Source organism: Erpetoichthys calabaricus, chromosome 2 (assembly GCF_900747795.2).
Source record: "Erpetoichthys calabaricus chromosome 2, fErpCal1.3, whole genome shotgun sequence".
Taxonomy (NCBI): Eukaryota; Metazoa; Chordata; class Cladistia; order Polypteriformes; family Polypteridae; genus Erpetoichthys; species Erpetoichthys calabaricus.
In genome coordinates, this window is record NC_041395.2 from 59,162,389 (window position 1) to 59,188,330 (window position 25,942).

Sequence of the window (25,942 nt, forward strand, 5' to 3'; positions counted from 1 at the left end):
ATAGTACCATATTAATAGAACCAGCGGGCCCACTTTAAGATAAAACTTAGAACATAACATCGCCACTTTTAGGCGGGGTCTTTCAGAACAGAAAATAAAAAAAAAGGGAAGGAAAACACCATTTACTGCATTTCTTCACCTGAACTAAACAGCATATACTGTACAAATCTCTGGAACACACATCTAGTATAAATGTGGTCAGCTGAATCATTGCTAGATGATGTAGTCTTGCACTATCAGTGGACTGATAAAACCAGTACATTACAGATTTATCTCAGGCTTACCTCATCCACACTTGATTCCATCATTCCATATGATGCTGACAGGTTATTCTCCAGCTCCTGATGACCCTGTAGCATAAAATGAGTGGAAAAAAAAAGTAGTTTAATACATTGTAACAAAAACCTTTCAAACATACTTAATCCAAATCAGCTGCAAGCTGGCATGAACCTATAAGGCAGCTGTATTATTATAATCTAATTATCTAATGTGACACACTTTACAGTATACAAAAATTATGTTTACTTTTCCACTGGCCAACTATACCACTTATTGGTTCATGTTCCTATATCTACAAGGCAGCTGAATTATAATTTAATTTTACTTGATGTTAATATCTGACCCCTGCCTGAAATTAAGTTTGAAGAAGCCATTCAATAAAATCTACTCTAGAGTGATGCAATATTAGGTTATGAAGTACAAAAATGTAATTATTTTTCTTCAGTTATTTATCTGTTTCATGATAACAAGTGGATTAAAAGGATACACAAATTATTAAAAGTAATTGAAAAATTAACAACAGTGAATGGCGCAGGAGAATGAATCAATGTTAAATGTACAATGTGAAATGGAAGGAAACCAACTGCTCCACAGCAAACCATTTGATACCCAACATTTAAAATATTGCTTAAAAGTTGAACTATGGCTTTTTATTAAAAAAAAAAAAAAACAAAACAAAACAGTGCAGAAGAAGAGGTGGGTTCACTGACAAACCTTAGAATATTGCACATAGGATGTAGCTTATTCTGTAATGTTAACTGAAAACTGAACCGGAGACTGTGGGTGTATGCTTGACTGGGCCTCACTTCTGGAGATGGTTCATACTTTGTGCTCACTGCTGCCACACAGGCACCACCACCTGAAGGATAAAAAAAAGGACAGATGGACAGACATATGACTTAGTCCACACACACACTAAAAGTGATTCACCAAATTTGATACTTGCTACCCTTTACTTTCAGCACAGAAAATCATTTCAGTAAAATAACAGCAGTGTAGAGTATACAACACTTAAATTCCACAGCAGCTGCCTAGTGACTACCAGTTAACATATATAAATACAAGGATAACAACAGCACCAGTGATGGGCAATTACATTTACAACTGCTTAACGTTATTCACACGCTTAGGACAGCCTTCCACAAGCTTTTCACAATACTGTATAGGTCAGGAATTTTTGCCCATTCCCCCTGGCAGAACTGGAATAAATCAGATAGGTTTGTGGGCCTCCTTGCTCCAACATGCTTTTTCAGTGCAGCCCAAACATTTCTATGCAGTTCAGGTCGGGGTTTTGTTATGGCCACTCCAATAAATTTACCTTTGCTGTCTTTAGGCCATTTTGTTAGAGCTTTGGATAGTGTAGTGGCTTAGTGAGATTACCGTTACAGAGCGGATAAAAGCACCAAATTTTGCATGGCTAATCATTAGGGTCTATGAAAGAATTTTAGCCTAGGAGCCCAAAAAAATTGCTTGAACAAAAAAACACAAAACTGCAGATATACTGATATCAATGAAAATTGTTGTGAAAATGACCGTACGTGCCCTAAAAGAACCAGACTTTGACACTTTAAAGTCTTTGGCAGAATCACAAAGTCATTCACAAATACTTGAATAAACCACAAAACTGCAGATTTACCGATAGCAATGAAAATTGTTGTCAAAATGAGCCAAAAACTTACCATCCGTGCACTATAAAAACCAGACGTAGATACATGAAACTCGAAACTTAACAGTCTTTGACAGAGTCAACAAGTGAATCACAAATTATTACATCACTATGAAATAGTTTTCAGATTAATTCTATTTGTTGCACATTCATTTACACAGTGGTGAGCAGTCCAGATTTGCATTACTGCATTTGAATCTGGTGCAATCGCCTTTACAAGAACATTTGACCAGCTCACTGCAGGCCCTGGAGACTTCAGGGAGAGTGGTCCATTGTGGCACCCATGATCCTGATTCTGTCACCCATGCATAGCCCAATGGAGAAGGAATCAGTTGGTCAGTTTGTAAGCTTGTCGTCCAGATTTCTGCCTGATATCTAACCCTTTGTACATGCAGAAGCAGTGAGTCCTGTGTAGGTGGCAGTTTCTCCATTGATCAGTTTGCATGACAGAAGAGTTCTCTTCTTAATTGATTCACAAACATCAACAGGCAGTTTTTATCATACAGGATAACAGTCAGTCTTTTAAGCGTTTTGAATTGTACACAATCAGAAGTCAACTGCTGAAATGGATGTTTGGCAAGATTTAAAAATGTCTCTGTGACATCTTCATACGCCTGCCAGGCCTGCCAAGCTGACTTCTTACCTCTACCAGTGAAAGCTGAAGTTGTATCACAGCCGGAGTATGCATGGAACACAGGCAATGCTCTTGACTTTGGCTCAACCAAGCTTGCACATATTTCGTTAATGTGGTAAATCTGTGCTTCTTGCCTGTGCCAAAGGCCACCCAAATAGCAGCAGCAGATTGTGTGATGACTAGGTCATCTTTACACGGAGCTAGCCGACGCCCGCCATAGCATACGGCGGTGTAAGAATAGGAACGGAAAACGGTGAGAAAAGAATTCAGAAATCAAGAAGAAATAAGTACTTCTTGAAAGACGCAGTGTGCATGTAGAATTTCCGGCCAAGCAGGATTACATGTGAAAGTGATAAATAAATCAGGCTTTCTAAATTTACGTACTATGGCCATGGCATCCTGATAGTTTTATTGCATGTATCTTGGACTTCCTGGAAATGTGAACGGTAATAGGATCATTTTGCCAACATGTATGTTATTTTCAGCGCTTGATAGTTCCACGTGCAGATCTTGTTGATGTAATCTGAGATAGTTGAGATGCGCGCCTTCTGTTTTAACATACGCATCTACAATGAACTGTTGGAATAGTTCGCCGCTGGAGTGCAAAATACTAAATGTATTCCTCATTGCTAATCTGTATATGTAAAATTGGCATTAAGTAAGCCTAAAAGCGATTCTTTTATTGGGAACAGGTTGTAAATCTTTGTGCCAGCCAATGTCTCCGTAAGTGAATAAAAGTGGGTAAACCATAGAATCGCAATTCATATTGAGCATGGAAATCTATTTACAGGAGTTGCCTATGGGATAGGTGCAAATGTCCCTTTCGGCAGGCGGTTCGCCATCGTCTCCGATAAAAATCGCTGCGACATGTCGGGGCATTGTATCGTCGTAAATCCTGCCTAGGGTTTTCCTTGAAAACCATTCGTACAGATGCTGTTGGATTGGACTGAGCAATTTCATGCATGTGTTTGTATGATTTAGCGAAGGGGTTGATGGTTCTGAGCATGGAATCTAGCTGGAGAAGTAAATTTTCGCTGCATGCAGAGTTTGCTTTATTTTGTAAGCGTACTTCAGTAGCTTGTGCTGTGTCAAAAACATACAACTGTCCATATCCTGGAGAGGTAGAAGTGTTAGCATATAGTGGAGAGATTTGGTGATAAATTTGCCCATGTATTTTAAAACAGTATGGTCCGTGGCCAGGAGGTTGAGTTATCTGTGCACCCATGGAAGCAAATGCCAGAGAAGAGTTGTATTCTCCAATGTGTTCACGATAATTTTTAGCTTCTGATGTTTGCTGTGTAAGAAGCTGTTGTTAAAGACACAGGTGGCTCCCGCAGAGGTGGTAATGCTACTTTACTGTTGTGGCAGCACCTCAAGTACTTGTTGGATGTATTACGCTCAGCAGACCAGTATAGTGCATGACATGGAAGAGGACGAATAGGTATCGAGAAATGCCGTGTCGGCTGCGTGTGGGCGGGACCGGTTTTGAAGTGGAAGCAGGACCAACCAGAAGAGAAATATATATAAAAGATACAAATACTCTGGCCAATGGTGAGACATGCCTGTGAGTCGCGCTTATCCTGATCCTTGAGGTTCAGACCATTCAACAATGTTGACACAAGATACTTCATGCTAGACGGCAATGACGTCTCTTGACATTCTGCTGTGAAGCTACCAGCGAAGGCGAAACCATTGTGAAGGAAGATGTCAGGTCTGATTATTTTAGCAGCCTTTGACAAAGTGACAGCATCTTCGTAAAAATCACGTTGCTTCACGGCCTAACAACATTTTTCTCATTCCCTCCTTGAAAACAGTAATTGTATTTCTACCGTCAAACTCATCTTGTGCATCTGGGAAGCGCTCTAGCAATTGCTCCTTCAGCCTTGTCTTGTTCACTAGTTTTTGTATGCCCAAATCTTCAAGACGAGTCACATAAAGAATGAATTTCAGACAACTTGAAAAATAATATACCAGATTCCACTGATTTTTCAATGTAGGTTGTTAGTTCTACAAAAGCTCTAGACTCTCATTTTTTTTCTGTGTTTTCAAATTTCTGGTTTGCCTTCCTTGTAAGGCTGTGATACCATTTTCTCAACCCAACTAAGCAGGGTAAGTGCTATTAAGCCTCCACTGCAATTAAATCTCCTCCAACTATCCTAATCTGAAGCTTGGGGTCATGGAGTTCATTAATCATGGTCCGGATATTCTTGTCAGCATCAAATGTCGACACTTCATGCTGAACACCTTCCTTTTCGTCTTTCTCACAAAAAAAACACATTTCTGCATATCTATTGCTTGGCGCTTGATAGATATTTTCTCTTCAGCGTTTTCTGTAGTGCGTATGCTCCTTTTCTGTGCCTTTTCAAGCTTAGATCTGTTAAACTTTAGATAGCAAGACTTGTGCCATGAAGCAGAATGTGCAGCTAGACTGTCACAGGTCTCATCTGGTTTGACATGCACTTCAACAGGCAGAGCATCTATTGCCCTGAACTGGTCAACATTGGCCAAAAAGGAACAATATGCATCTATTTTGTCACCACTTGACACAGGTGTGTGCAGTGGACACTTCAAAGGTTCAGGAGTGACTTTCTGACAAATAATGCATCGATCCCAGTTCATCTCCATCTTAAATTACTCAAACCTGCAATTAAGCACAGACACTAAATTACTATTGTATTTGGTTTATTTGTACTAAACAGTTTTGAAAAAGACAAAAAATTCTAAATGCAGTAATGCTTTAAACTACCATCTACTACAATATATTTAATTTGGTTGTTATTTTTATCACATGCTGAGTTATTGACATTCCCATCAGGGTTATGTTAGGCCGATCTGAAACAATTGCAATATTTCATGCCTATTAATTAATTTTGTGTTTTATACTGTATATTGTACAATCCCATCAGGGCTCCTAGGCTAAAATAACTTTACTGAAATTAAGGTTCCATCCTGTAACGGTACCCTTGAATCCGGTCACTAAGCCACCACACTAGGAAGTATGCTTATCAGTGTTGCACTGAAAGACACCTTTTCTGAATGTATCATTTCAATTACCTGAATGTATAATTAAGCCACTGCATTTGTGAAAAAAATTAAGTCAAGTGTGACATAGTTAATAATCATAGGATATGTTTTTAGTAGGGATGCTCCAATCAGGTTTTGTAAGGCTGATACCAATCACCAATTTCATGTTACTTGACTGGCTGAACTAAAATGATATAACTTAAATTCCGAGGAGGTTATTGTAAATATAATCAAAAAGGTAAAGAAAAATATCTAGATTCAGCCAAGTTTAGGGTTTGTTTGGGCTGCCACCTACACCTTTCGGTGTAAACTGTCAAAATGTACTTATATGGTGACAAACCATTATTGTGTATGAAAAAATTTCTTGAAAAGACTCAGTCCCCAATACAACAACAAATATTGGAGGTATTTCAGCATAGCATTTATACAGAATATAATGCTCTCATCATGGACTAACTGATTATAACAACATGTACAGGTGTTAAAATGTTGGCGAGTAAATCTTTTTTAAAAAAAAAAAAACTATACGGCTTATAAACGTTTAAAAAAATAACACTGTTATTACATCAGTGAATTAGTGAATACCAAGACCATTCAGGGTATTTTCATTTACACCAACTCTTTACATTATACTTTGTAACAATACACCTTTCATTCAATTCAACATTGTCATAAAATAATTTGTTAGATTCGTAATAATGTGTTTAAATAAGTATATGGAAGAGAAATTACAAGGTAAATAACATGGAATGAAAGTGATATATTGACATGTAATGGACAATTCAAATTAATGCAAACTAATGCTTCACGACAAATCTCTCACTTATTCTTTCTTTATTAATTTTGTAAGTATTAGGGTTGGGCGGTATGACCAAAATTCTATATCACGGTATTTTTCTAAATTATCCCGGTTTCACGGTATTTGACGGTATTTTTTTTCCCATGCATGAGTGGATGTTAAACACATTTTCCACTGCAATTACTAGCTAAGAATAACCTATTCCACTGTCAAGAGCATTGTACATTGTACAAAAAAAACATTTTAATGTGCACACAAGTATTAATACAGGTTTGCATGGCCCCATAAAGTGATACTTTTCAAGGGGGTGGCACTAATGAAAAGAAGGAAATAACATTGCATGACAGATGCAGTCAAAATATAGAACCTTTTTATTTAACAAATTTTGCAAAAACTTAAATTATAATTTTGACAACATATTTTCAACCATCCAAAGAGGTATTTAGACTTAGGAAAATATCCAGACATGCTTGTCAAAAGTTGTATTGCACTGAACATGTCTTAGAAAAGGAATAATTTTTTTTTGTAAAACAACTATACTTTCTGTTAATGTTAACTATCTCTGTCCACTGACACGTTAAAGTGACTTTTTAAACAACTTTACCATCATTAAACTGCATAATATTTAAACTAATAAATAATAACAATAAAATAAATAATTGTATTATTACTGATAGTTGCACTATTACTTCAAGGCTTCAAAAGCCCAGGTGCATTACACAGTATTCACCAAATTAAAATAAAATAAAACAAGTGCAATCTTGGTGATTACATCTTTACCAACTTAACTATCATTTAGGCAAACTGCATTAATATGGACCTTGCTTCAAGCTAAGCTATATACATAAATAATACAACTGCAACTTGCATTTATAATTGTATTTGTGGTATAGCCCTACGGAATCGTATTAGGGCCACTGTGAAGAAAAAAAAAATACGGACACGGAAGAAAAAAAAACTATACGTCGAGAATAAAGTCGACATTTCCACTTTATTCTCGCCGTTTATGTTGAGATTAAAGTCGACATTTCCACTCTATTCTCATAGTTTACTTTATAATTAAAGTAGAATGTCGTAAACTAAACTTCATCCTAAAATCATTGTTTAATTTACTAGATTTTCTCAAACCCCGTCATAAGTTAATGTAGCACATTAAATGCTTTGTGTTGTGTTCCCCGACCCAGTTGTTAATCACTACGCTCCTTAAACTGACTTCCTCCACACTAATAGACAGCGATCACCATACAGAATCCATTCACTGTATGATATTCCTGCTCTCTGAAAATTTAGAATTTATATCAAGTATTTATCTTGACATTCTAAATGTTCAGAGAGCATGAATATCATGTGAATGGATTCTATGCGGCGATCGCTGCCTTTGCCTCCTCTTAGTGCAGAGGAAGTCAGTTTAAGAAGCTCGGGGAACACTTAACACAAAGCATTTAATGTGTTATATAACTTATGACGGGGTTTGAGAAAATCTAGTAAATTAAATATTCATTTTACGATGAAGTTTAGTTTACGATGTTCTACTTTAATGACAAAGTACGAGAATAAAGTCAACATGTCGTCACAATATTACACAGTACCCAGGTACATTACACTGTATTGAAAAATAAAACAAGTACAACTTGGCTTGCAGTATTATCCAGTAGTATAGAAACAGTATTTACACATCTGACCTTTTAAAACTAAAGCATCTCCAGGCGACAAGACGTGACTGCTTTTTTTCAGCTCTCTGTCCATTTTCACCGCGCGGCATACCTATGCTACCGCCCACTATTTGGTGGTGTAGCAGTGAAAAAGAGCCCTAGTGCAACAAATCTGTGTTTAGCGGTGTAGCAGTGAAAAAGGTCCCCACTTGAACAGTTTCCCGTTGCGCCACGTTCCGAACGTCGTTTAGGCAATTTAAACCGGTGTTGCGGTATAAGAAAAATCCATATCATAAAAAAAATAAAAAACGGTTTTCGGTATGAACTGGTATACCGCCCAGCACTAGTAATTATCGCTCAAAGTTTTAAGGCTGATTGAGTTTCACAATTCCTACAAAACAGTTCTGTTTTAAAGATGTCTTATCCAACTGATCTTCTTGCCTTTGTACTAATACAGAATTAGCCACTGAAATCACCAACTGCAGTAATTACTCCTGACTGTATCCTATTTGCTCCAGTACTATTCAATTTGGTTTTGTATTTACCAAGCACTATTACTATGTGGCTCTGCAAACTGAAATCCGTGACTTCCAGATGAGTGGTTCACATGCTGCTCTCAAAAGAAGGCAAAATCATGTATTTTTCTTCCTGAACTAATTTCATAATGGTACAAAATGTGAAAATATCAAAAGCCTTTTTTCCCCTCTATAAAGGCAATACAATTTTTTTGAAAACAACAGATAACACCCAAAATCCTGGTCTGACATTTTGCTTTTTTGAAACTTGATAGAATAGTAAAGACATTTCAACAAGCTGTAGCCTAAACTAGTAATGTAACACAGAACGTAGTCATATCAAATGCAGCACAAGTGCCCATAAAGCAATAAATAGTCCTAATCTCAGGTGCAAATACTGGTAATGCAATAGCAACACTTGATATATTTTATGATACTAGTGGCTAATATAATAACATAAATAGAACCTCCACTGCTTGAATTCTTTGTCTAAATCAGAGTGTTGGTCTTTCAAATTCTTAGCCATGTTTCCTCTTTTGGTTTGTATTGGTCGAGACAACAAGATGGACTTGCTCTATTCAAATGTCAATTCCTTTAACACTAGAATTAACAGAGTACGAAAAAACTCATAGATCCGGCCCACCTTAAATTTGCACCTCTCCACAAGCGTCCTTTCTCCTCTAAATGTGCAGATAAAAACAAGCTGCAAACAGCCGACTATTCCATCCCCTCACCGACTTAGAACGTGCACGAGCATCTCCCAGCTCATGCCTTGATTGATTATCTGGGAGTGAAGTGGAGTTTTAGAGTGGAAATAATAGATTGTTATTTGGAACACACGCATTTCATGTGTGTTCCGTTTCTACAGTAATCTGTGTAAACACATTATTAAAACCGAAACATTTTCATATTTTAGTAATAAACGTTGCAAAATGTAGGCATAAACTATAGAATGTGTGAAGCAGCATGAAGTCCAAACATCAAATAAACACTTTCACAAAAGGTTCAAGAACAATACAACAGCTTCCGTGGCGTAGCGGTAAGATTTGCTGTCTCAGAGCGCAGAAGGTTTACTGTCCCTCAGAGACTTGAGTTCGATTCCCCGTTGAGGAGAAAGTGTTTTTTTTTCTTTCTTTTTATTAAATAAACAGGGAAGGCACATGTACTGAAAGAAAAAAAAAGATCAACATGTGCATTGATCCTGCTGCACTGAATAAGCTCACGCACCCCAACACCCCAAACCCCCCCCCCCCCGATCTGACTCTAAGTAACAGCGCAAATACAAACGCAAACCAAGTGTATGTGTGTATTGTATAATATTAACAAAAAGAGCAGCTGACTACTGAAAACAGCAAAAATAGGAGTGAGTGGGGATCAAACTGGGGACTCTTGATCGCACTTGGTTTGCGTCTGTACTTCCACTGTTTCTTAGAGTCAGATCGGGGGTGGGGGGGGGATGTTAGAGCGCGTGAGCTTATTTAGTGCTGCAGGATCAACGCACATGTTGATCTTTTTTTTCTTTCAGTAATAGAGCCAACATAAATCCACACCTGATCTGACGCTGTTCGTTTTCAAATAATATTGCATTAGTGCGATGATGTTTTCACATATATTGTCTTTCTTTCAGGTGTGTAATAGGAACCACAGCATAGAGAGAAGTGTGTACATTGTAACAGGTACACACGTTGTAAATGTAGGAAAGACGATCCTTGCGTGTGTGTGTGTGTGAACAGTTAACATTTGAATCTCATGACTGCATATAGCGCTGAACTTACTGCTCTGTACTATTCTATCCTCTGCATGTCCTGGAGTACAAAAGAAACTGCATACAGCAACATGTGGGGACTGGCAAGATCGGGGAAAAAAACACGCAGTCACCGATTACAAACCGCAAGATGTTATGCGAATGAATATGAATAATGTTGCATCCGTGCCACAAAGTTTTCTGAAATGTATTATACAGGTCAAAAAACGAATAATTCCAAATATCATATATACCTACGTCTGTGTTTTTTTTTTTTTTTGACCTCATACACCATAAGGTGCACACTAATTCAGCATGAGCAGGAACACTCAATAAAACAATAAAAAAAAAAATCAAGTGACGGTGAGATACGAAGAAGGCAGATTCACCAGCGTTTGTGTGTCAACTTGTATCCCTCCAGATGAGAGAATATCCAGTTCCATTGTCTCAAAACACCACTCACATCTCTAGTTATTCCGTTTCAAATGAAAAATAAGTGTCAGATCCCTGGGTGGGGGGGCAGTAGTATTTATTGTGATCGTGATTTAGAGAGAATAAAAGTTGTAAAAGTTACCTTTTTTTAAGTCCTATGAATGCACACCGTGTGTTACAGACGCAAACCAAATGTATGTGTGTACTGTATAATATTAACAAAAGGAGCAGCTCACTACTGAAAACGGCAAATACAGGAGTGAGTGGGGATCGAACCGAGGACTCTTGATTACAAGTCAGCAAATCTTACCGCAATGCCAACGATGCTGTTGTCTACTCCTTGAATCTTTTGTGAAAGTGTTTACTTGATATTTGGACTTCAGGCTTCATACATTGTATAGTTTATGCCTACATTTTGTCATTTACTACTAAAATATGAAAAAACGTTTCCGTTTTAAAAATGTGTTTACACAGATTACTGTAGAAACGGAACACATGAAATGTGTGTGTTCCAAATAGCGATCTATTAATTCCACTCTAAAACTCCACTCCCAGATAATCAATCAAGGCATGAGCTGGGTGAAGTTCGTGCACATTCTAAGTCGGTGGGGGAATGGAATAGTCGGCTGTTTGCAGCTTGTCTTTATCTGCACATTTAGAAGACAAAAGACGATGGCGGAGAGGTGCGAATGGATTTAAGAAGCGATTTAAGGTGGGACGGATCTACGAGTTTTTTTGTAGGCTCTGGTAATTCTAGTGTTAAATGTAAACCTGCAGTACAACTGAGCAGATCTGACCACGTCTTACAACTACCTACAAGCCTGCGAAACAGGAGCTTCTGTAAAGTTATCACTTTCCTTGGGGACAAATAAAGTCCATCTATCTATCTATCTCTATTGATTGAAGATATACACAGACCTGTTATATAGAATCAACAATGCAAAAGGCAAAACCTTTCCAGATAACTTTGCTGTTGTCTTTTGAACTTCTGCTACATTTTTTGTGGTGTATCTTCACTACTGTGAGACATTTTCATGTATAGTTTGAGTGATAGGCACTCAAAAGGAAGAGGTGAGATTATGAATAGCCTAACATGCAAAACACAGTTTAATGCAACTATGAATAGATTAAAAAATGATTAAACACTATGTCCAAGGGCCTGCAAATAAAAAGTAACTCCAGAATACTTTATTCAAGGCCAAGAGTCACTTCAAGAGCTGCACTCCTGCCAGAAGTCATGGATGTGGCACTCAGTTTCCTGGGGCCTCATGTATAAACAGTGTGTACACACAAAAATGTTGCGTAAGCCCGATTCCACGCTCAAATCGTGATGTATAAAACTTAAACTTGGCATAAAGCCAAGCACATTTTCACGGTAGCTAAATGCTTGGCGTACGCAAGTTCTCCCAGGTCAAAGCAGTACTACTGTTCCTGTGTGGTTTCCCTTTCTTTTTAGATCCACATCCCTGACACAGCTTTATAAATACACTGAAATTAACCACATATTGTTTATTAGTTTAATGCATCCAATTGTAATTAACCTGTAACAATATAATGGCCCAAAGAATGGTCAAACTATTCTAAATACCATAGCTGCTTTAGCGTTGTTACCGCACCTTCTTCTTCTTTCAGCTGCTCCCGTTAGGGGTTGCCACAGCGGATCATCTTTTTCCATATTACTCTCACTGCACCACTCAAGAGTATTTATATCACTGTATCTGAGTGGGGAATCACAGCTCTACAGTAGCCGATTGAAAAGAAAATTATTGGTATACAGCATCGAGCACACGCTGCCTCAGCCATGCTGTCTATTGAACTGCTCTCACTCGGCAAACGCTTCAAAGCCTTTCCTGTACGGACCTCGCGGTTCAGAAACAGTTTCATCCCAAGAACTATAAACGCACTCCATCAGTCCATCAAGTGCTCCTTGTAGAACGCTTTGTACTTATTAGTACAATTACCTTACTGTAAACTTGCGATAGTTATAATATTGCACAACCTGAGCCACTTTATAAAGCGTGTATTTACATATGATGATGATATCATTTTTAAGATGAAATGCAGCAAAATATGTTTATTATATTGTACAGATAAAACTTTAACTTAATTTAAATAGTCTATATAAACATGTGAGGACATGGTGTTGCAGTGCTATTAAGGAGCTGGCGCTCCGTTCACGGATTGTTCCTGCCTCGCGCTGTATTCTTGCTGGGACTGGAGCGACACTGGATGGATTGATGGATAGAATAATTAAACATGTACTACGAAGATATTTCAATGTTCCTTAAAGGTTCTGAAGAATCGGTGTTCTAAGCTTACAGATGGCTTAACGTCTATTACAGAGCTGATTGTGTGGCAATTGGGTATTTGGAGAAAGAAAAACAAGGACAGGAATTGGGGGTTAGTACGTTTGAAAGAGACAGTACTGCTGCAATAAATTATTTCACTGAAGGTCGTGCACGGCCCAGCAAGCATCTTGCATGAGGCATGAACAATCACTGCGTCATCGTGTTCCCATATATTTAGTAACATGCTTTAACTCCTATCATCATGAAAATGATAAAGTATACATCTCAGTATTTTAATTATTCAGAGAGCTGTAATATCACGAATGTAATGGATTCTGTGTCCTGTCGGAGGAAGAGAAAGTCCATTTAAGAAGCACATAGTGACTCACACACATAGAGCACATAGAAGATCAAATATAAAACAAAGCATTTAACGTGCTACTTTACTTACGGTGGGATTTGAGAAACTAGTAAATTAAACGATTTTAAGATGAAGTTTATGATGTTCCACTTTAATGACAAAATAAATTACGTGATTAAAGTGGAAATTTCGAGATTAAAGTTGACATTTCGTGCTTTTTTCCCCACTGTGTGCCTATTTTTTTTTTTCTCTGTACCCTAATAAGCTTTCATATGACACTCAGACGGTGGGCTACGACTTGCCTTTTCACGGCGACTTTGATATCAGACAGCTTCTTTTTTATTTTGGTGCACTGTGCGACTTTGTGAACTTGAGCTTTCGAGTTTGTCTGACACTCTGTCAACTCCATCAAATTTTGTTGTTTATACCACTGTTTAAACCAACAAATAGTTAGTTTTTCCTTGCCTCCACTTGGTATTCGCTGAAATTCTTTTATTCCCCCTGTGCTTTTGCCATTGCCTTTTCACAGAACGCTGAGCTTAAGGCCTATTTATATTGATTTGCATATTCAAAGAGGCGTAATTCTGGGAGGAGCTGGGGAGTAGGCGCGTGCATGTGTGTTACTTTTCACGTTTACCGGGCTTTATGGAGCAGAAGAACGTGGAATTTGGCGAACACACAGATTTATGCATCTGGATTTTTTTGTGCATACGAACATTTCCGCTTTTGTCCATATGCCATGTTTTAGTGTGAATTCTACACACGGCGTTATGCAGGAGGTCCCAGATCACTACCTTTGAAAGGACCGAACCAATACCAAATCACATGAAAGACCACAATTTGTGAAAATGTATACATTAAATTACTTATGTTTATTTTCAGAGAAACCAGGCATGGAATACAAGGGTCAAACGTAGAAGTAAACATAAAACCTAAACAATTCAAATCAGTGCTCATGACAGTGTGCTTGGCTTTAGAATAACAATGAGAGAGATGTCTGTGTAATTTAAATAGTTTGTTCCTCTTAAACTAACAGACATTCTTTAAAACTCTGCCATAACGTTGCCCTCTACTTCATTGGGACGCCTTCCCTTATTCTCTCGGTCACAATAGTTTATTCACTTAAAAGCTTTACCTTATCTAAAGAACACATTCAGATTAAAAATGTTAAGACTTACTTGATTAATTAACTCCAATCTTCTTATCCATATTACACCTAGTCAGAAGACAGAGCCATTTTGCAGGTTTTCCCCAAATTTCCACTTCTGTAAGGACTATTTCTATCCTGACAGCAATCTTAAATAAAAACATAAATGTTTCTCTGTTTAACTGAAATAAAATCAAGCTAAATAATAGGCCAGTTAAATATCACTCATAAGATGCTTCAGCCAACAGACCACCTGTTGAATATCACTGCTCTTCACCCACTCTTTTTTTGTATGGATGCTTTGTTTCTCAAAGAGATTTTCTGCAGTTGGGGACTAATCATATTCTCCACCCATGTGCCCCATTAAGGTTTTCACTTGTGCTACCCTACACGCGTCAGTAACATTATAAACACCCCAATACTTGGTTTAACTTGACTACAGCATGAACACCATGCCCACAAAACAAATGACTTTTTGAGAGTCAGTAGCAGTTTGATATTAAAATTTCAGGGACTTTAATGCCACAACTTATTCTTTCTGATGTTTGTAGTACTTTATAAAATTTTGAGCACATAAAGTTACCAATCAGACTTTCAGATCATTTATTGCTGCCACTTTAACTTTAAATAAATAATTCTTTAATTTTGCATGTAGAGATTTCCACTCCAGCCAAAATACCAGACTTGCAGAGAAAACAAATTGCATCAGCAGGACAATACAAAAAATATACAGAAAACAAAATAAATTTATGCAGATAAAAACACATGCTTGTTTTTTATCCATACTATATTGTTTTCCCATCGTTGTAATTTCTTGCAGCTTTCACAAATTTGAAAAGTCAACACCAAGGTTATTACAGTTTTGCCTTTTTATATTAGTTTTTATTTCTATATTTTTTCAGACCTTACTTGGGAATTCAGTTTAGTTTTAGTTTTCCTTCATCATGTATTTTTAGTTTTAGTTTTTATTTCACAAAGACATTTCTATTTTATTTATATATATATATATATATACAGTGGTGTGAAAAACTATTTGCCCCCTTCCTGATTTCTTATTCTTTTGCATGTTTGTCACACAAAATGTTTCTGATCATCAAACACATTTAACCATTAGTCAAATATAACACAAGTCAACACAAAATGCAGTTTTTAAATGATGGTGTTTATTATTTAGGGAGAAAAAAATCCAAACCTACATGGCCCTGTGTGAAAAAGTAATTGCCCCCTTGTTAAAAAATAACCTAACTGTGGTGTATCACACCTGAGTTCAATTTCCGTAGCCACCCCCAGGCCTGATTACTGCCACACCTGTTTTAATCAAGAAATCACTTAAATAGGAGCTGCCTGACACAGAGAAGTAGACCAAAAGCACCTCAAAAGCTAGACATCATGCCAAGATCCAAAGAAATTCAGGAACAAATGAGAACAGAAGTAATTGAGATCTATCAGTCTGGTAAAGGTTATAAAGCCATTTCTAAAGCTTTGGGACTCCAGCGAACCACAGTGAGTGCCATTATCCACAAATGGCAAAAACATGGAACAGTGGTGAACCTTCCCAGGAGTGGCCGGCCGACCAAAATTACCCCAAGAGCGCAGAGACGACTCCTCCGAGAGGTCACAAAAGACCCCAGGACAACGTCTAAAGAACTGCAGGCCTCACTTGCCTCAATTAAGGTCAGTGTTCACGACTCCACCATAAGAAAGAGACTGGGCAAAAACGGCCTGCATGGCAGATTTCCAAGACGCAAACCACTGTTAAGCAAAAAGAACATTAGGGCTCGTCTCAATTTTGCTAAGAAACATCTCAATGATTGCCAAGACTTTTGGGAAAATACCTTGTGGACTGATGAGTCAAAAGTTGAACTTTTTGGAAGGCAAATGTCCCGTTACATCTGGTGTAAAAGGAACACAGCATTTCAGAAAAAGAACATCATACCAATAGTAAAATATGGTGGTGGTAGTGTGATGATCTGGGGTTGTTTTGCTGCTTCAGGACCTGGAAGGCTTGCTGTGATAGATGGAACCATGAATTCTACTGTCTACCAAAAAGTCCTGAAGGAGAATGTCCGGCCATCTGTTCGTCAACTCAAGCTGAAGCGATCTTGGGTGCTGCAACAGGACAATGACCCAAAACACACCAGCAAATCCACCTCTGAATGGCTGAAGAAAAACAAAATGAAGACTTTGGAGTGGCCTAGTCAAAGTCCTGACCTGAATCCAATTGAGATGCTATGGCATGACCTTAAAAAGGCGGTTCATGCTAGAAAACCCTCAAATAAAGCTGAATTACAACAATTTTGCAAAGATGAGTGGGCCAAAATTCCTCCAGAGCGCTGTAAAAGACTCATTGCAAGTTATCGCAAACGCTTGATTGCAGTTATTGCTGCTAGGGGTGGCCCAACCAGTTATTAGGTTCAGGGGGCAATTACTTTTTCACACAGGGCCATGTAGGTTTGGATTTTTTTTTCTCCCTAAATAATAAAAACCACCATTTACAAACTGCATTTTGTGTTTACTTGTGTTATATTTGACTAATGGTTAAATGTGTTTGATGATCAGAAACATTTTGTGTGACAAACATGCAAAAGAATAAGAAATCAGGAAGGGGGCAAATAGTTTTTCACACCACTGTATATATTAGTTTCAGTTTTAGTTTTAGTAATTATGACATGGAGCGCCTACGGAGTTAGTTTTGTGTCACAATCAGACAGAACTGTACACTTAACAGATTTGGATATGAGTTTAATGTTCGTGGAAGCTTACTACACTGCCTGGTTTACTATCTGGTTTTGTTTTCGTCTGATAAAAACAAGCATAATCAAAACTAGATACTGAATATGAATAATTTTACACAATTTTATAATTTTTAAAATATTTTGTCATGAAAATCACAGGGGCTTAGGAAGAGCAGGGCTCTTAGACTTGAATCAGCGTGCAGACCCCACCTAGTTGCATTAAGGGAAACAAAGAACAACAAGCATGCAGTGTCAAGGTTAGAGGTGGCGAGTCTTGAATAGCCTACCATAAGGACAGTAAACCCATAATGAGCAGGGCAAGAGTAGGTAATAGGAATATGGACAGGCACAAAACAACAGAGACAGCATCTGAGATTAAGAACAAAATATACATTATCTAAACTTGTTTATCCAGAGCAGGATCACAGGAAACCTGGAGCCTACCCCAGTAGGTTTGGATGTAAGGCAGGAAAACTCCCTAGTATGCAATATGTATGGTATGGCTGATGTTAAGAACAAAATGAATATGATATTTCAACTATTGTATCTATTTTGAGAGAGAGAGAGAAACATTGAAAAAAGGGAGATAAATATTTTAAAATATAATTCTGCTAATGGATTACTTTCATAATATTAGGTATTTTGAGTTGTGAATATGAACTAAAAAAGATAATAAATATAGAATGAATACAAAAACCCATTGGTATGTTTAGTTTTTTATCACTTGTTAGACCCTCTACCTTTGTTTGTATCGCTTTGTTGTTAAACAATGTTTTTAAAGCAAAAGTGACTGGTCAGCAACAATATGCTGATCTTGTATGATCAGCTAGTCAGTCTCTCGATCAGTGCCGTTTATTTTCAAAAATCATGAGTGGTCTCCCCTCGACTTTCTTGTATACTCAGATATGGGGATGGATATTTGAGGAGTAAACCTTAAGACAAATATTATATTTATATATTATGTACATTATGGAACGAACCATCACCAACAAATCAAATTAATATATTGAACAATTATAATAAAAGTAATGTTGAATAAATCGGATGTCTTCAGGTAAAGTACCACGTTTGGGTGATGGATTTGACCCAAAAGTTAATACAGACCTACAATTGTGGTGTAACAACCACATGCCGAATTTCATCCATCTATCTAGTTGCGTTTTTCAGTTATCGTGGTTACACACACACACACAGACATACACACGCGTGTGCACACACACACACACTTCTAAAAAACAGTATTTTTGGACTCTGGGAGGTGTATAACGTCAATATTTTTTTCATCAAGAATTTTTTCATGATTACTATACTTTCTCTATACTTCGATCTCTCCTGTGCGAAGTGGCAGGTGAACTGCTATCAACAAAAAGCAGTCACCTGAGAAATAAACTGAAACGTTACTCGCTCGTGATTTTTCTGTCCATATGGTAAACGTTTTGTTGACCAGCACATTCTGATTTCAACCGTTTGCATTATGTCTTTATATACAACAAGCGCAAAGAAAGGCGGCATGCAAATCACTTTCTATTTCACACGCTTTACACACCTGTATTCAGCTTGTCACCGCAAATGCTGTGTGAACAGCCGCCCTCCGTCACTAGCCACCGTTCACTGGATTAATATGTGCGGACAGCTCGTGGTGGATGACTTTTTGTTTTAGAGTTAAAATTTACAAGGGTTAAAGACTAATGGCAAGAATATTCATTCAAAAACGAAAACTAAAAATATTTTAGTAAATTATTATTTCATTTCAGTTAGTCTTTCCAGCTACTTTAATTGTTTATTTTAGTTTTTCATTTCGGTATTGTTAATTATTTTATTTCAGTTTACGAAAATGTTTTTTTAATAATAGTTTCAGTTTTGATTTTAGTTTTCGTTAACTATAATAACCTTGGTCAACACAGCGTGAATGCTGTTCATTTAACAAATTTGAGATATTAACTTAAAATATAATTAACATAATCTTAGCTCAGATGGCACAATAGCACACACTGATTAGCAATGCCACTAAGTTCAAATCCAGCACTGGAATGGCAGTGTGGGGATTGCAGATTCTTCCTGCGTCTCCAGTTTTTCTCCCACATTCTAAAAGTTCTGCAAGTTTCGTTAAACAGTACCAGTGCTATGTGTGGGTGTGTACGCATGAGAGGGCCCTTTCCCTGCACTGTCTCCAGTGTTGCCAGGATAGGCTCTTGCTTCCTGCTCTTCTGAACTCAAGTATGCAGGGTTGAGAAAGCCTTGGACTATTATTAGTTTGCCAGTGAAAACATTCTCTTTCAGATGACTAGAATTGTTGACAAGACCAAAGGACATTTCTAAACAAAAACACATGAGAATGTAAAGAACTGTGGTATCATAGGGAAAGACATCCTAAAAAAGTCTTCAATTTTCTGTTGAAATGTTCTTCTTTTCAAAGTTGCAGGGGTGCAATGGATATGTCTACAGTCGATTTTCTGGAAACTGGTACTTGAGCATTGGTGTCACCGACTTTACTTTTCAGATTCAGTTTTAAAGACAGTAATTAAACTGTAAACATTTTACAGAAATGACAATTGAAAGTACTTTCAAGTGTCAGAACCAAGATACAAACTGGCAGAGGACAGTATGTCAAATAAAAAGAGGTAAAATTGAAAATGAACTCAACATATTCCATTCCAAGTCAATGTCCTGAATTTTTGTATTGATTTGCACACTATTTTAGCTTTCATTTGAACAAACTGGTTGAGCTTCTTCTATAGTGCAGTTTAAACACCGGGCATTGTGAGCCCACCATGTTCTTGAGCTGCGTACTTGCGTGGCTCCACTGAACAGGTGAGTGTAAACTTCCTCGGCTGCACTTTCCAATCACAGAGCAACTATAATTGGTAGCTGACAACCTACATCTAAACAATGGGTGGAGATTCCAAAAGCAACAGGTTAGGCAAAAAAAAAAAAAAAAAAACGTAATTTAAAAAAGGATGAATAGTCCTGCAACAAGCAAGAGATGCTGCTTACCAAATAAACGTGAGGGAGATTTGTACATTACAAATTAGAATCTGCATGGAATTACTAAAAATGTGTGCAGAATACCAGCAGTCCTGCACCGAATTTTAAACCCTGAAGTGGTAGCTCCCAGTGAGACCATTCAGTGATGATTCGAACACCTGAATTTTACCAAGATGCGACTTTGACCTTTCAACTCATCAAAACAAACAACATCATTAAGCACCAGACTCCTAGGGAACACTTCCTCAGTGTACTGGATAGAGGAAGTAATGGAAATGGGATTGCAGTGAATAGTCATAAAAAGCAGCTGTGGATCAAAGGCCAGGTGTCCCGATGTAACGGAGACCTTGTTATTGGCCTAATCACTTGCACAGGGTTAAGGGCTGGATTATACTTCAAACTCAGAACACGTACGTGCATGCATCATGGTTGCCACGCGTTCCCAGCCTTCATTTGAAGCATCCTTTAAGGACATCCTCAGAAATTAACATGAAGTTTGTGCAAGTTGCAATAGCAGCAAAAAAAAATCAGGGGGTACAGTGTGATCAAGTCAGAATGTGACGTCAGTCTCTGTTTACTATCAACATGTGACAGAACGCTGCTTTGCAGATCCTGCAGGATAAATGTGCGTGCTTCGATGTTCTAATGAATGGTTTAATGTGGTGAAGCAAAATGCCGACATGAGAGGCAGGTGCAACTCAGAAAATTAGAATATTGTGAAACAGTTCATTTGTTTTCATAATTTATTTCAAAAAAGTAAACCTTCATATATGCTATATTCATTACACGTAAAGTGAAATATTTTGGCCAATTTTCTCTACCGTGAATATTACCCTCTGTAGAGCTTTCCGACCTGCTGTTGCACAGCCTGCATACAATGTTGAAATACAGTATACTAAAACACTCTCAATGGTCGAGCGGTAGAGGGTCAACAGCAACATTTCCTTCATTTCCATTTTCTGGATAAGTCTAAGGAAATGCAGTCGCTGATGGGACTTTTCACCACCACCACAGTGTTTTTCTGTCCAAGACAAGTCATTAGAAACATTAAGTTCAAGGAGCTTAAAGGAAGTAACCCTCTCCACCAGGCCCCTGTTGATGTACAGAGGGACTGGCTTGGCTTAGCTCTGTTCCTCCTGAAGTCAATGACCATTCATTTAGTTTTGCGGGTGTTGTTCCTGGAGCACAACACTAAGAACTTCTGCACCTCATCGCTGTATGCTGACTCGTCGTTACCGATTATGAGACCAACCACGGTGGGAGTCATCAGCAAACATGATGATGGTGTTTCTGGAGTAATCAGATGTACCTTCATAAGTGTACAGGGCATAGAGAAGTGGGCTCAGTACACAGCCTTGAGGGGAGCCAGTGCAAAGTGGTAGGGATGGAAGAGCTGTGGGAGCCAATTCTAACATTTTGAGGAGGCTAGTGAGGAAACCCTTTAAGCACAGAAGGAGGGGGTTATACAGCTTATCGATTAGTATGCTAGGGATGATTGTATTAAACACTGACATACAATCGACAAATACCATTCATTCATAGGTCCCGAAGTGTTTCAGATGGCTCATCACTGTATGGAGAGCTGTATTGATGGCATTGTCCGTGCACCTATTTCATCGATAAGCAAATTGGTGAGGGTTGAAGGTGGGAGGGAGGCTGGCTTTAATCTGCTGAGCTCTAAGTCTTTCAAAACATTTCATGACTATTAACGTTAATGCAATCGGTCTGTACTCATTAAGGTTACTGATGACTGACTTTTTAGGGACAGGGATGACAGTATCCGACTTAAAGACAAGGGGGAACAATGACCTGCGCCAGTGGCAGATTAAATAACTTAGTAAGGATTCCTGCCAACTGGTCGGCACAAGCTTTCAAGTACCTTGCCAAGTATGCCGTCTGGTCCAGCAGCTTTCCTCCGATTCAACATCATCAGCACCCGTCTCAATCACTTTTCAAGAGCTTCAAGTATGTCACGGCTGGGAGTCGGTGGGGGAAGAAAGTCAATGTGAGACCACTTTGACTCAAAGCGGGCAAAGAAAAGATTTAGTTCCTCTGCCAATAAGGCATCAGCACATATCAGCACATGTGTATTGCTTTTGTAGTTGGCAATTTGTTTTATTCCCTGCCATGAGTTACTGTCCGTTAGATGGGCCTCCACTTTGCTCTTGCACACCATCTTGGCAGTTTTGATGCCTCTCCTCAGATTTGCTCTTACTGCACTGTACCGGGGCCCTATCCACTGACCTTTAACTCTTTTAGGGCGGATGTCAACTTTTGTCGACAGGAGGGGTTGAGGGCGCATGTCGACAAAAGTCGACATCCAGGGATAGAGGGCGACAATCAGCTGTTAATGGCGACAAATCTCACTGTCACGTCACAGGCATTCCCTCTGTGCTTGGAGGAATGCTAGACTCGTTGACTTGGCAAATAAACCTTGCGTGTGCGTGAGTTGCGAAATGTAAACAGGCAAGATGGCACCGACATGTGAAAAGGCAGCGAAGCAAGTGCAGAAAAGAAAACACTCGCATTATGCGCATTTGCGCATTATCGCGGAGTCGGACTCTTGATTTTTCAGAATCGGACTTTATTGGCAGTGATCAGGAGATCGAGCAAGAGAGTTAGAAGCAGGCATCAGCTGATCAGACACCAGCCGATGCCGCGCCAGCGGATCTGCTGCCAGTTGCGTGCCTTCGCGCAGCCGATGCATCTACGGCAAGGTTCGCATGGGATAAATACACAGACATTGATCCGTTGAGAGCTGATCTGGCTACCGGAGTTTACAAGACGGCATGGCTTGCTGTTGGACACGACAGATCACCAGCTGCTGTACTTCAGGCTGCTGTCTCCTGATGCTGCTTTTCAGCTACTGTCAGACGAGACAAACAGGTAGGCAGAGATTTTTTTTGAATCACGGGCTGCGTTTGCATCGCATTCTCGTTTTTCAAAGTGGAAACCCACAACGAAAGACGAGATGAAGCGCGCTGTGGCATTACAAATAGAGATGAGACAGAATTGGTGATATAACTTCAGGGAGCATTGGTCCAAACGTGTTTTGTCCCCTGGTGGCTTAGGTACGTGCTGCTGCAAAGTTTTATTCACTTCTGTAATAAACAGAAGCAAATCCCATGGGGTGAGCCAGGCTATAATGCCATACATAAAGTTCATAAAGTTTCAGAAGATGAAAAGAGGTGACAATACGGTTTTCATGCTGGCAGAAAACTTGGTGGCAGTGGCATGGCATGATGGCAAATGGGTGACTTGTCTCTCTACAGTACACACTAACAATATATGTTAGAAAGTGCAGCAACAGACAATTGAAAAATAGGCACCAAAGCAACACGTATTGTAAGGAGTGCAATGTGGCAATGACTGAAATTGGCTGCTTTGAGCGGGATCAGACTTTGCTGTGTAAAATGTATGTGATATGTATGTGAAATCATAGAGTATGCAGGCTCATGCAACATGCAAGACAGTAACATTTGTCAAAAGGAAATATTTTTTGTTGATTTGATATGTTAAACAATTGCTTTGTGTTCTTTTTTAAAAAATGTTAGTTTTTGGAAAAATATTCAGCCCTGGGAGAAAAGAAACAAAAAAAAAATTAGCCCTAAAAGAGTTAAAGGCAATGCCTCGGGTTCTCAACAGAGACCGTACCTCACTGGTCATCCATGGTTTTTGGTTAGGGTGGACCCATATGTGTTTCTACACTGTAACATCAGCGCAGAACTAAAACAGAGGAATACACAAACTCTATTAGGGTATAAGCCTCAAATGTTTAAAAATGGACCATTCTATGTTTGGAAAAAACAGTACTGACGTTGCGAGGGGGCTACCAGAGGCCAGGTTTGAATTTTTTTTTTTTTTTTTTTTTTTTGAGTGACTTCACTTTCCTCCAGAGGGGAGTGTATGCTGGGATGACGGGCAGTGAGAGATGGTCAGAGAAACCCAAATGTGGGAGAGCTAGTGCTCTGTAACCAAGTTTTAGGCTGGAATAAACACGGTCCGGTGTGTTCTTCCCCCTTGTCGGAGCATTACACATATTGCACAAATTTGGGGAGTACACTCTTTAGCCATGCTTGATTAAAATCACCAGCCACAGTGTGTACACCGTTGGGATAAGCCTATTGATGACATCGTGTGGGCAGGCGAGAGCATTAGCATTTGCAGGAAAATAAACAGCAGTAATGATGACTACCGTCAGCTCCCTTGGAAGATAGGTCTGCATAAAACTGTGTATAGAATCTTACTGTTTGTACATCAGTCATTGTTTATATACATGCAAATACCCGAACCTTTTTTCTTGTCGGAGTCTCTGTATGGCCTGCCAGCTGCCCTACGGTGTCTGGGATAATCGGGTGCAGCCAGGTTTCTGTAATGATCATCACACAACATTTGCTAACAAACGTTTGCAGCCATCAGTGGGGAGGATTATAAGCAATGAGATGGAAAAGAAGAGAGCAGGATGGGAACCAAATCCAGCAATAACGATGATGAACTTAAATTCTACAGTATAAAGCAGAACTAATGCAAATTTATAAATCAACAGAAAACAGTGTAAGAGATGAAAAGGATGCATTTTATGGAGATCTATGCAATCCAACGTAAACGACATACGGGAAACAGGAGCTCATATCGGTAAACAGAAAGAGCGGGGACGTGGAACAGGGCTTGGAAAGAGAGGAGAATGAGAATGGGCCGAGAATGCTTGAACAGCGTATAATTAATCAGATGCTAACAGGAAAGCACTTGGTTCAATTAGAAAACAATTTAACAAAATTACTTGCAAAGCAGAAGTAGGCTTGTGGAGTCAGAAATAATTGTTCAATTACGGGAGTTGGAGTCAGTAAAAATGTAAAATGTGTGTCAAATTGTGTTAAAATTTCCAGTTTCACAAATACTTAAGTCTTTAAAAAAAAAAAAGAGACAAAAAATAAAAAAAAGCTTTGAATATTTCAATTAAAAATAAATATTCAAAAATACTTGAACATTGTTTAATGATTCTGAGTATTATATGTATGTTAGTAAGTTTTTTTTAAATACATTATTATTATTTTAATTATTATGGTAAAACATTGGCCAAAACAAGAACACCCCCCCCCCCCCCCCCCCCCAAAATTTAAGTGGTACTCGGGGTGATATCCATGTTAGCATAAGGGCCATCAAAAGAAAAAGTGGTTAAATCCTTAAAACGCAACATACGCTACCACTGCGCTTTGCTACATTAAATATATATATAATATACAGTCGACCCTTGATATACGACCGGCCTGACATGCAAACAAACTTGGTTTATGACCAAAATTTTTGTTTTGAATTACGACCAACGTCTTGTGTTACGAACCGATTGCGGTCACGTGTATCCGCTGGTGCAATTGTAAACAAATAGCCGAGAGCGTTTGTAAGCGTCAGTTGGGGCCCAGATACATGTGTTTGTGGACGTAATTTCGGTCAGTGCAGTGATTTATATAATTTATTTCGATAATTGCTAAGGAAGGAAGAGAAGGTAACGAAGGTAAAGAAAGCGATCACAATCGAAACGAAGAAGGAAACTGTGTGGAAATATGAGAGTGGCGTTCGTGTGACTGATCTCGCTAATATATACAGCATGTCGAAATCCACCATCTCGACAATTTGACAAAGAAAAGAATTGTAAAGCTCCTTTCAAACAATGATCACCTTCC

The 25,942-nt window shown here is 38.5% G+C and overlaps 1 long non-coding RNA gene across 1 annotated transcript in view; it reads right to left on the minus strand.

Moving 5' to 3' along the window:
• Nucleotides 1–827: 827 nt before the first annotated feature.
• The window catches only part of LOC114645916 (uncharacterized), a 32,960-nt gene continuing 7,845 nt past the window's right edge, over nt 828–25,942 (minus strand). The window contains exons 2-3 of the long non-coding RNA XR_003715225.2: nt 14,573–14,690; nt 828–1,138 (exon numbers count right to left, since the gene is read on the minus strand). This is a non-coding gene — a long non-coding RNA (uncharacterized LOC114645916). The remainder of the gene's footprint in view (nt 1,139–14,572; nt 14,691–25,942) is intronic.